The 11,561-nt window shown below is 37.9% G+C and overlaps 1 pseudogene; it reads right to left on the reverse strand.

Moving 5' to 3' along the window:
• Window positions 1-6,552: 6,552 nt before the first annotated feature.
• LOC129246581 (U2 spliceosomal RNA) lies at window positions 6,553-6,736 on the reverse strand (annotated as a pseudogene).
• Window positions 6,737-11,561: the final 4,825 nt, after the last annotated feature.

Here is an 11,561-nt window from a genome sequence, read left to right on the forward strand (position 1 = left end):
TCTCCCCAATCTCATGCCTTAAGGTTGTACAACTACTACTTTCTTAACCTGTTGAGTGGAAATAGCGGGGAAGGATGTTTCAATTCAACATGGTGCAACCGCACACACTGCACGAGCCACAATGGATATTGTGAAGGAAGCCTTTCTTGGTCACATAATCTCCCCCTTTGGCGATTTCGCATGGCCACTAAGATCACCCTATTTAACCTTTCTTCGGGGCTACGAATTTATGCCTACAATCAGCAGCAGGCAATCGCAGCACTTAAGGATAATATTCGACAGGAATGCGAACAGTTATCACCGGAACTCTTTCGGAAAGGCATGGAGAAAGCGATAAAACGGGCACAAGAATTTATCAACACTGGCGGCACTTATTTGTGCACTTAACAGAAAACATTGTAAAGGTCCTAATAAAGATTTACATGACTCAAAGTAAGTTTTTTCGAATTTGTTGGGCATGAACCTTCTTACGGATACCTCAGGTACAAAAACAATCTCCACGACGTCTTACAAAAAATATAGTTTCACATAACGGTATCCGAAAATAATGCGCAGAAGGTCGGTTTTTATATACTTTACGTAACAAAATGGGCTTGGAAAAGGAAAAACTGTCCCGTGAGAAGAGGTGTTAGGAGCTCTAAAGATCTATCATGATTTTACATAAGCCAAAATATAGTCAAATATCGCATTTTTTTCTTTTTAATCGGAATATCTCAAAAATTTTACTGATTTTCTGATTCAATTAAGCTCGGGTTTAAAATGTCCAATAAGTTCGGAAAACTGTAGTCTGATTCTCGGTTAAAAATTTGCGTGGGTCTGTGCAACGTCGACATTTTATTAGTGCTGCTGCTGGTTATAAGAAGCGATTACAAAGCGAATTGTCGTTTGCATTCAATTTCTCAGGCTTTCTCATCTTAGGAAAGCACGACTTATGTAGGCGTCAAACTCAAAACTTGTTTAACAATTGTTCCTAGGCGGAACTTTGCTATTTCAGAAGTAAATTGGAATTTGTTGTACAATGTACTCGAAGAGGTGCAGATGGTTTTCCGAAAATTTCGGTGTAGTAGTAAACCCATCATTTTTTTCTCGAAAACCATAACTTCCTCTGCTCTCTGTAAGATGATGTAACAGAAAAGAAAAAGCAATGAAAACGATGTATCGATTGCACTTTTATGGATTGTGGCATGACGTTCGGAGTTCCGTATAAAGGGAGTTGCTTAAAATGTTGGCAGAGTACTACACTCTGTTTTTGGCATCTAGTGGCATACTGACACTTGGAGTCTCTTTTGGGCGAAAGTATGTCGCTAGCTTTCCTCCGAGGGGGCAATTAAGGGATCCGGAAACTTTGTTAGGGAATCAATCGGAACTCTTTACAAAACTTAGGTTGTATAATTGGTGGGGAAAGGTGTCGAAACCTTCAAATCAGGATCTGTAGTCACAATCAAACTGCTCGCACCACTTCAAAAATAGTTCAGGAATATAAGTTGAAGCTAAACTCCATTGCAAGGAGCCCTATAGTATTCAAGGCAATGAACTGGCTGATGAATTAGCGAACTGTCTGACGTGGTGGTCGCAAAATGCCATCTCAGGCAAAGACAGGGTGAGCTACGAGCTCTGATAGTACTAATTACGTGCCACAATCTATGGAGCCAACACAGAGAGTCACCATAGGCATCATCGGCGATGCATTGTATACATCTTGTTTGGATGCTGGACTCTGTACTATAGAGCTTTTTCGCTGCCCGTGTCCGAATTTCGCCCGACTTAGATGGTACATTTTTGAAACGGGCTGTAATATTCTTCCCTTGACAACCAGATAAGATTCATAAGAAAATTTCGGAAGTTTGCAGTGGAATAATGAGTTCCACCTGTTGCTCTTTAGTCTTTTTTATTCTCTTTATTCTTTTAATCATCTCTTTTGGCTTCAAGTGCAACGGGCAATATTGCCAAAGTGCTTGGAACATTTCCGGCCATTCACAATTCCATTCCATTCCATATCTACGTTCGAATAAACTTCAAATTCAGTATCAACCAGTAGGCTAAATGCAACCTTCTATTCAAGTTGAGATATCCATCCGCTCACTCACGTGCCGAGTGTGTGACCGCTGTTGCAAGTTGATTTGCTCCTGGCCTGGTATGTCTAAACGTACATACATACATACATACATACATACATACATACATACATACTTATGTGGCTGTTTGCGTGCATGAATTGTTCCAAACATAATGAAAATAATTAAAAGTAAAATAAAGCGCTGTCACATAAACATTCAACAAAAGCGAAAACGAAAACCAAAAACAAGCTGAACATAGCAAATAAATTATGAAAATAAATGCAATAAAAAATGAAATGGAAAGGTAAATGAAAAAGTTTAGCGAAAAATGCGCAACAATTTTATATAAATTGCAAATGCTGCCACCAGCAACACAGCGCAACCACTTGGCCACACGAAACAGTGACAGCAACAACACACCATAGAGGTTGGTGGCAGGCATACCTATGAAATTGTGTACATACTTATAATGCACCAAAGTTATCATGCAGATGCATACAAGCACGTACATACATACATACATGTGCATGTATCTATGTATGTCTGCGCCTCATGTGCACTGCAACCTGCATACATATTTACATATATATGTACATAGCTGCCTACATTCATACATATATTTTTATGTGCGCTGGTTCGAATTTTCACATTCGTTGCGGCCCAGTGAGTGGCGTACAGGAGGTCTCTGTGGTTGTCTGTCTGCTTGGCCAATTGCTAAATAAATATGTATGCATTTTTGCAACTAAATAAAGCGAAACTAAAATATGTATTATAAATGGTAAGTAATGCATTGAACAACAAAAGCTATGAAAAAATGGGAGAAACAAAAATGTGTGCACCTCTCGCATTTGCAGCGTTTTGCTAGCGCGCCTACTTACATATGGATATGCGCATACATATGTACGTGCATACATATATGTGTACATATGTACGTGTATGCTGCAATTTGTACTTCCATATGTATGTCGTTCCTTAATTATTTTAGTCCATTTGTATTCAACTAAAATTATCGCTGGAGTTAAAATTGATTGAAATCCAGACTTGTGGCTACGCGGATGAAGTTTTGACTACGCCGTGTGAGTTGATGTAAGGATACCTAAATTTAGGCGTTATTTTGTTTTCGTTGCTGCAATGGCAGAAACATCCCAATAAATTTGCGGTATATGCTGCTCAAGCAAAAATATATTTTTTTGTTTTTGAAACATAAAAATGTTCGACAATTTTTTTTACACGTTTCTTAAATGAAATTCAAAAATTGTTTCACTTCGATTTTTTATCTTTCGATTATGATACAGTTTTCAGTGAAATTCAATGTTTTCAAGATATTTAAAAAGTAAATTTTTTTGTTTTTGAAACGTATGAAAATTTTTGAAAAATTGTTTTTACAAATTTCTTAAACAAAATTCGAAAATTATGTAAATTAAATTTGGTATTTATCGATTATCCTTGATTTTTCACTGAAATAAAACGTTTTCAAGATATTTAAAAAGTTTACAAAATATATATTTTTTTGTTTTAAAACATAAAATTTTTCAAAAAAAAAATTCGAAAATTGTCTATATCCAATATTTTAGCTCGTGATTACGCTGCATTGAAGTTCAATGTTTCGAAGATATTTACATATTTGAAAAATTGTTTTCACCCATTTCTTAACGAAATTCGAAAATGGTGTAAATTAAATTTTGTATTTTTCGATTATACTGTATTTTTCATGAAAACTTAACGTTTTCAAGATATTTAAAAAGTTAAAAAAATATATTTTTTTTGGAAAAATGGCTTTTTACACATTTTATAAATGAAATTCGAAAATTGTTTTATTACATATTTCTTACAAAAAAAATCGAAAATTTTCATAATTTTGCAAAAAAAAAAAAACTTGTAAACCGGTATAATAAACAGGAAGCCACTATGGAAACCCATATTGAGGTGAAAATTGAAAAGACATCAGTTGCCATTTAATGCTGTAGAAGAGCTATTGGTAGAAGTTGGGTACTCTCGCCTAGGATAACTCAAGTCTACAAATCTTTTTTCTGATGTACCCTGAATATTATTCTGAAACCTAAAAGGGCCTATGACGCCATGGTTTTGCGAAAAGTATAGACGAAAACCTATTACCCGTGTTTTGCGTGTTTCACCCCTAATTTTTTTAAACACTCGACGCGCTATACTCAAATTAAAGTCAAAATCTTACACTGTTATATACTCGTATGCATGTTAGTTAAAAACAATAATAATCAGCTTTGAATAAAATAGAGTTAACCCTTTAAAGTCCAGTGATTACAGTCGAATTGCACATTGAAATTACATTGAGATAAGTTCATAAAAATGACTACTCGGGGGATTTTGAGGTCGTTGATTACGTATCCGATGCTTGGTAGTTAGGTGAAATGGTTGAAGTGGCGGTCTGGCCTTCCTCAAGGCACCGTGGTATCAACCATTATAGGACCTCCAACAGAAAGATATCTACAGCCAGCCAGAGATGTTTATATAATGGAGAATGTTGATGGGATTTAGGTTGGGGCACTACCCCAGCTGCTAAGCCCGGACATTTACAGAGAAAGTGCTCAATCGTCTCCTTCTCTGAAAGGTGCCCACAGCTTCTGCAATGGGGGTTAAATGGTAACCCTAGCTTTTCCGCGTGTGTGCCGATCGGCCAGTGATCGATAAGCACAGCTACGAGTTTAGAAAATGAACAGCGAGGTAGGTAGGTAAAATGGCAAGAGTACCCCGTAACAGCGAGGAGTCCAAAGGACTTTCTGAGCCCTCCGTATATTGTACTGGTTACTGTTGGTTTTTCAAAATTCAGATCGGCTTCGAAAAATTTTAGAGTGCTCAATTCGATGATATTAGCTTTTTTGATTTTGTGTTCGCCTTCTTAGAGCCGTAGTGTTTTCGAAGCAGAGATAACCGCCATCAATGAAGCTGTCGATTGACTTCTGACTAGTGCGACACCTTTTTGCTTTTGAAATTATTCGTGCAATGTATGAAATCCGATCGCGGACACAATTGTGCTGTCAAGTCCCCTATGACGTAGCAGCTAAAGTTACTCTCACTAAGCTAGACGCCCGGAGTCTCAAGCGGAATCGTCTCGGTATCTACTTCTTAGCTGTTCCGTTTTGCGAGTTCGGACCTACATCTTACTTTTGACATTTTGACCACGCCTAAGGATATATTAGGCTTGGATATTAGAAGCCTGTCGATACCATCCAAGCCCAAGTCTTAACTTCTGGAAGCTAACCATTTGACCTTTCCGAAACTTCTGTTGTAGTTTTCTAATCTTTTAATTTACCCATTTTCCCTATGCCAGTCTCTGCCGCAAATCTGTCTCTGACTTGTGTGTCTGTTACATAAATATGTACATTGAAATATCTTTTACTGGATTTAATAGGTGTCTTTAAATAATAAATACATTGTTGTTATTCTTATTATTGATATCTGCTTAATTATATTTTTGTTGGTGCGAAAATATTTTGGATTTCATCTTCCATATTTTTTGCCTTGTTCCTTGAATTTCATAACTTTATCTTTATTATTTTACTCTCGCTCTTCCAATTTTACCTTTTACTTTCACGCTGTTTGTGAAATGCACCTCCGGTGTTGTTGAATAATTTTAGAATTTCTCAAAACGCTATTCTTTTCTTTAACAAAAAAAAATACCAGTCTAACGGTTAGACTTGATAGAAGTGAAACCTTCCGTAAAACAAACTGAGAGAGAATAAGACGAAAGCAGCATTAGGAGCGGGATAATTATAGGTTCATTATAATATTGCTATAAAGTTCATATTTTATTTTCTTCATTTTATTATTATTCATCCTCAATGTTTTCAATTTCAACAAATGATACGAGTGGCTTATGATAGATAAAATATGATACAAATGCTTTGGTTTCGATGTTGTCAAAAAAAATACCCAAACGGACCGAAGAAACAGACTTACAAATTTCTTCCATTTTCGTCTACTTGTATTCATATAAAAATTTATGTCTCTTCCCACCAAAGCTAAATGTATTAGTATATTTTTTCTTGTATTTATTCAAGGCTGAAATCCAAAAAACTGTTTTCAATAAATAATCAGAAATGTCCTACAATGCAAATTTCAAAAAAAAAAAAATTTATTTCTTGTGATTCGAACCAAGAATTTTGGATCGGAAGCTCACATTGCTAGCCGCTCGGCAATCGCGCCATACTGTCGGTGTTGGCCTAAAAGTTATTTAGTTCGTCGCTACGTTTATATGTAATTCGTTTCACTTTTTCCCAAATCACTCCCAACGATTCTAAAGAAGTTTTCACTTCAAAAATTAATGTACGAAATATTTATACCGATTCACTTAAACTGACTTTCAGTATCTAAACCAAAAAACTGTTCAATAAATAATCGGGAATGTCCTACAATGCAAATTTCAAAAAAAAATTCCATTTTCGTCTACATGTATTCATATAAAAATTTATGGCTCTTCCCACCAAAGCTAAATGTATTAGTATATTTTTTCTTGTATTTATTCAAGGCTGAAATCCCGGCGGTACTGCAATACCGGGTCAACCCGTGGCAGAGGCGGAGCAAGCCCATAAAACACTCCGCGCATTTCCAAAAATTAGTTTAACATTTGTTGTCCTCCGATGGAGGATCTATCAGATGTTAAGCTGATAACCACACTACCTAGTCAATACATTTTAAATAATAAACCTAATAAAACTTTTGAGAATTACACGCTCACAAAAATTATTTATATCAACATATAATATAACGCTTCGTAACTAAATAACTTTTAGGCCAGCGACGACAGCATGGCGCGGTAGCCGAGCGACTAGCAATGTGAGCTTCCGATCCAAAATCCTTGGTTCAAATCACAAGAAAAAATAAAAGTTATTTTTATTTAGTTCGTCGATACTTTTATATCAACATATAATATAACGCTTCGTAGCCAAGTTGGTCGCTTTTTTCGTTTCACTTTTTCTCAAATCACTCCCAACGATTCTAAAGAAGTTTTCACTTCAAAAAGCGCGCATAGCATTACTTCGCCTCGCGATGTGTACTGGGATCGTTGCAAAAAAGAAATATAAAATGTTGAATTTCGGATGAACGGCCACAAGTCATATGGATTTTGAAAAACTTGTCACATCAGAAGATTATCTCTCAAAGACGGCCAAATTACGGGGTTAGAATCTCAATGGTAACATTGGTTGTTAGTGCGGCCATTAGCACTCAAACATACTCGCTGCTACTCGCTCTTGTTGTTGCCATCGCCAATACTTCCACCCATTGCACCGGTTACATTTTATATTATCACATATTTTTGCTATTATTATTGTTTTCCCATTTATGTTATTCCCGCAGCTGCAAAATATTATTTTATTGTTGTTGTTGGTGTCATGCTATGCCACATTCATTTCCCACTTGTACACCTTCATTTATTTATTTCGTGCATTTCCATCGCCTCAAATGTCCACTCCAATGTTGCCACACAGTTTATGCCACTTCATAAACTGCTAGCTGTACTAAACTCACACGCACACATTCATACACGCATATTCGTACATGGCTACCAATAAATGCTCATCATTCTCTCATACATATGAGACTGTAAGAATGTGCATGATTTCGGCCCTTCAACCAGTGATAGTATTTGTACGCTCTTAAAGTGTGCATTCAATTGGTTTTTTTTTGTGTTATGAAACAATTTATTGTTGTTGGTGCTTATGCCTTTCCGCCAACGAGCAACCAGCCAACAACAGCATAAACTGTTGATGACCTCCATGCATGAGCCAAGCCTGTAACGAGTCGGCAGGCTGTCGGACAATACTCGTATACATAAATGCAGCAAAGCGATCGGGCGAGACTTTGAAGAGCGGGCGAGCAGTGTGTGTGTTTGGTATGCGCACTCACAGTGGTGGTTACGAATGTAGCGCAAGTTATATATTCAGACGCATACGCGTGCAATTTTTTTTTGATTTAGCTCTGTACCATAAGCGCTAGGCGCTCTTTCTTTCTAGAGATAAATACGTGTGGCTAATTAGAAACAAAGAACAAGTCACAGTAAGTAATTCTCCAATTGATCTGTGCAGTACAGGGCAACCCTTTCTCTTCCTCACTTATCGCCACCAGGAAGCGCCCCAATACTGTTAGGGTGGGAATGTATTTTCATGGTTTCGCAGCATTTGATGCAGTCGCTAAATTTTTATTTACTAAACAATACCGATGGATTCGTAAATCTCATAAGGCTAATTATTTGATTGTCTGATCTATTTACTTATACTTTGGTGCCATAAAAGCTCTACTGACACTTCTTGGCAGGTTCATTTATAAATTACATAAGTATGTCTCCTTACAAGGCTGAACTGAATAGGATGCCAAATACCAATTAATGACACAAATCTAAAACAGTCGATAGAGGCAAAATTTATGGGACTTCTATTCTTTCCTGCCAAGGGGTTGCAGAATAGCGTTGAAAAAAAGCCTAGTACATTTAGATTAAGGAATACGCCCCCAAACAATGCACAGATATATGCAACGGTTATAAAACGATTCTCATCCAAGGCGCGTTAGACTAATGCCAGGCGGCTAACACCAACTACTCGTTTGTAAAATTTGCAGCGCAGTTGTCGTTTTGGTATGTAACAGTGAGCAGTTGCGTCTATGTTTCAGACGACGCTAGAGGTACTCCTGGATATTCCACTCATAGACGTATGTTTGAAAATGCTCTAATAACAGGTTGCGGATAACGGGCAGAAAGCATGCCTCAATAACAGAGCAGGGATGGAACATATTTAACGGATCTGCAACTTCAATGTTTATTTCAACAACAGAAGGGACAAAGCAGTAATGCGGCAACGCAGACTCCCATTTTCACAGATGGATCAAAAATGGACACGGGAACATAATCCCGGTGAGAGAAGCCTACAGGCTTACAGGAAATTGTAGCGTCTTTCAATCCGAGCCAGAATAATGATTTCTCTAAAACAGAGGAACTGTAATGCGCATCAGACTTCTTCAATTTCGGCACAATTTGGTGTAGCAGCGAATTGGACGCGCCAAAAGATGGGCATGTTGAGTGAGTGTTTAGCTTACTAGTACAAAGTCTGCCTTTACCGTGCGTCTCTAGGGATAGTAGCTATACATAGATATACGAGGGGTGCCTTTTATATGTCGGGATTAGAGAACAAAAACAAATTTTAATCATTGAAAATCACTTTATTGTTTTTCAAAATATTCTCCATGAAGATCTATACACTTTTGCATGCGTTTGAACCAATTGTCGAAGCACTTTTGCAACTCTGAATGAGGTACCTCCAAAACATGCATTCTGAATGCCGCAACCGCTTCTTCAGGTGTCGAAAAACGTTGACCTCTCAGTTTGTTTTTTACGTACGGGAATAAAAAGAAGTCATTCGGTGCCAAGTCCGGACTATACGGCGGATGGCCCATTAATTCGATGTTTTGGGTGCTCAAAAATGCAGTTGTTTGAGTCGATGTGTGAGAGCTCGCATTGTCCTGGTGAAGAGTGATCCGTCTTTGGCGATTGGTTTTCCTAATTTCTTGGAAGACAACTGGCAAACAAATAGTTGTGTACCACTCAGAATTTACTGTTCTGCGTTGTTCTAGTGGTACGGTTGCGACATGTCCAGTTTTTCCGAAAAAACAGGCGACCATTTGCTTGGAAGTGCTTCGTGCGCGAACAACTTTTGTTGGATTTGGCTCATCTTGAAACACCCATATAGTCGACTGCTGTTTACTTTCGGGCTCATATGCGTAAATCCATGATGCATCACCTGTCACGATGTCATAGACGTGCTTCGAAGCCCCGCGATCGTATTTTTTGAGCATTTCCTTCAAGCAATCGACCCGAGCCTTTTTTTGAGCGATTGACAAATTGTGTGGGATCCAACGCGAACAAATTTTTTTGACAGTCAAAGGTTTATGCAATATTGAATGTATGTTGGTCCCACCAATGCCTAAGAGTGTCTCAATCTCACGATAGGTCACATGACGATCTTGCAATATCAGTTCGCGCACAGCATCAATGGTTTTCGGAACAACAATTGATTTTGGACGACCTTCACGAAATTCGTCTTGGAGTGAACTACGACCACGATTGAATTCACCATACCATCGATAAACACTGGTCCTTGATGGAGCTTCATCGACAAAAAATGAATTAAGTTCATCCATGCAATGTTGCTGAGTTAATCCACGTCGAAAGTTGTAAAAAATAATCGCACGGAAATGTTCACGATTTAATTCCATTTTTGGACCGAGATGAATCTTTTAAGTTACTGTAAACAACACAAATAGCGCTGGTACGAGTATTTCAAAACGTTCTGAGTACGTAAAAGCCAAAAAATGTCAAACTTTGCGATACAGCTGTCAGTTGCCAGATTGCAACACCAGGGTTGCCAAATCCCGAAATATAAAAGGCACCCCTCGTATCTCTTATCAGAGAGTATACATGGTTTATTCTTTTCCAATTCTCTCCCTTCGCCTGCATGCAGATCTAATGTGCTAGGTTTTGGTCTCTTATTTCATGAGACTGGGTGTAAAATCCCTCAGCAGCAAAGTGACATGCGGCATACTAATTCTTCCTTTTTCTGAACGAAATGCGTGGTTGTTACTTTGTTTTACCTGCCATGCAGTCTCTTTCTTTAGGTATGAGTCGCAGTCTGTCATGTTTAGCAATTTCCTGCTTAGATGGTCATCTAGGTGACAAAGACATCGCCGAGCTACTGAAACCTGAAGGATCACTGAATCGTCAGTTCAAAAACAAATTTGGCGAAAGTCTTTATCGGAGCCCAGCAAGTTTTCTTACTACAATATATATATGTATACCTTCTGCTCAAATATGAACGAGACTTTATCAATAAAACGGTCCGCGGATGACATATGGCAAAAATAAATTGTTTGTTGGATGGTAGGACTGTTATAAGCTTACATGGCAGATTTCAGCGTGATATGTCACATAGTTTGTTTTCTGTGCTACTGTAAACAAGTCAAGCTCGAGTGTGTTCTTCGAATTTAACGATGGAAATTCAAAGAATTTGTTTGAAATTTTGTTATTCCAACAAAATTTCAGCTTCAGACGCTTTAAAAATGTTGCAGACAACCTATGGGGACTCTACTATATCGCGTGCATGTGTTTTCCAGTGGTACAAATCGTTCAAAGAGGACCGTACATCGGTTGAAAACTTGCCATAAACCCACGAGACCAAAAGTCGCTCAAAAATTAAGGTTATGCTGATTGTTTTTTTCCATTACGTAGGTGTGGTGCACTCGGAGTTCCTTCCGCAAGGCCGATCGGTTAACGCTGAATATTATTTAGACGTTTTATATTTATTTAGAGCGTTTGCGCGAGAACATTCGTCTTAAAAGGAAAGAATTGTGGGACATCAAGTCGTGGTTCTTGCATCACGATAATGTACCAGCTCACACCTCACGTCTTTTTCGCGATTATTTGAACAAAAATAATGTTAATATCGTTCCGCAAGCACCGTATTCGCCTGATATGGCTCCATG

Source organism: Anastrepha obliqua, chromosome 4 (genome assembly GCF_027943255.1).
Source record: "Anastrepha obliqua isolate idAnaObli1 chromosome 4, idAnaObli1_1.0, whole genome shotgun sequence".
Classification (NCBI taxonomy): Eukaryota; Metazoa; Arthropoda; class Insecta; order Diptera; family Tephritidae; genus Anastrepha; species Anastrepha obliqua.